We start from the raw sequence: 1,485 nt of genomic DNA, 5'->3' as shown, positions 1-1,485 counted from the left end.
AAACATACTTGGCAAATGCTTTCGCTTCTGTTCGTCTTGCGACGATCCAAGAATTTCACCTCTAACGTCGCAATACGAATGCCCCCGCCTGTCCCTATTAATCATTACCTCGGGTTCCGAAAACCAACAAAATAGAACCGAGGTCCTATTCCATTATTCCATGCACACAGTATTCAGGCGGGCTTGCCTGCTTTAAGCACTCTAATTTGTTCAAAGTAAACGTGCCGGCCCACCGAGACACTCACTCAAGAGCACCCTGGTAGGATTGCAACGGGGTCCGCCTCGGGACGCACGAGCACGCACGAGGCGCGTCGCACGCCTTCGGCTCGCCCCACCGGCAGGACGTCCCACGATACATGCCAGTTAAACACCGACGGGCGGTGAACCAACAGCGTGGGACACAAATCCAACTACGAGCTTTTTAACCGCAACAACTTTAATATACGCTATTGGAGCTGGAATTACCGCGGCTGCTGGCACCAGACTTGCCCTCCAATAGATACTCGTTAAAGGATTTAAAGTGTACTCATTCCGATTACGGGGCCTCGGATGAGTCCCGTATCGTTATTTTTCGTCACTACCTCCCCGTGCCGGGAGTGGGTAATTTGCGCGCCTGCTGCCTTCCTTGGATGTGGTAGCCGTTTCTCAGGCTCCCTCTCCGGAATCGAACCCTGATTCCCCGTTACCCGTTACAACCATGGTAGGCGCAGAACCTACCATCGACAGTTGATAAGGCAGACATTTGAAAGATGCGTCGCCGGTACGAGGACCGTGCGATCAGCCCAAAGTCATTCAGAGTCACCAAGGCAAACGGACCGGACGAGCCGACCGATTGGTTTTGATCTAATAAAAGCGTCCCTTCCATCTCTGGTCGGGACTCTGTTTGCATGTATTAGCTCTAGAATTACCACAGTTATCCAAGTAACGTGGGTACGATCTAAGGAACCATAACTGATTTAATGAGCCATTCGCAGTTTCACCTTAATGCGGCTTGTACTGAGACATGCATGGCTTAATCTTTGAGACAAGCATATGACTACTGGCAGGATCAACCAGGGAGCTGCGTCAACTAGAGCTGAGCAGCCGGCCGCCCGGGAGTGTGTCCCGGGGGCCCGCGCGAACACGCAAGCGTCCGCTCAATTATTCTGCAAACAGGAGGAGGCTGAGCTCCCCTGCACAATACACCTCGAAACCCTCTCAGGTCCCGGCGGCGCGCAGCGCCGTCCTAAGTACTTGGTCGGGTTCGAGAGAGGCGCAATCGCCCGGAGTTTGGCGAGTAGACGCTTTAGGTGCGACCACCCGTGCTCCCAACTGAGCTTGCCGCTGCCGACAGAGGCCCGGGAGCGTGCTGTCGTGGCATTGCCGGCGGGAGACAACACGCGCCACCTACGGTGACCGGCAGCTCCAACGCCAGCGCCACAGAAGGACAAAAGCCCCACTTGGGTGCCGAAGCGAACTCTCCCAGCACAGCGCACGCGCCAACAC

General features: G+C 55.2%; 1 non-coding gene across 1 annotated transcript in view; it reads right to left on the bottom strand.

The window, feature by feature from the left end:
- The window catches only part of LOC124560982, a 1,910-nt gene extending 851 nt beyond the window's left edge, over positions 1-1,059 (bottom strand). The window contains exon 1 of the ribosomal RNA XR_006969453.1: positions 1-1,059. This exon is cut by the window's left edge and continues 851 nt beyond it. This is a non-coding gene — a ribosomal RNA (small subunit ribosomal RNA).
- Between the last annotated feature and the right edge of the window lie 426 nt (positions 1,060-1,485).

This window comes from Schistocerca americana, unplaced genomic scaffold (assembly GCF_021461395.2).
Source record: "Schistocerca americana isolate TAMUIC-IGC-003095 unplaced genomic scaffold, iqSchAmer2.1 HiC_scaffold_1125, whole genome shotgun sequence".
Taxonomy (NCBI): domain Eukaryota; kingdom Metazoa; phylum Arthropoda; class Insecta; order Orthoptera; family Acrididae; genus Schistocerca; species Schistocerca americana.
The sequence above is the reverse complement of the archived record's forward strand: the minus strand, read 5'-3'. Positions and strand labels throughout refer to the sequence as shown.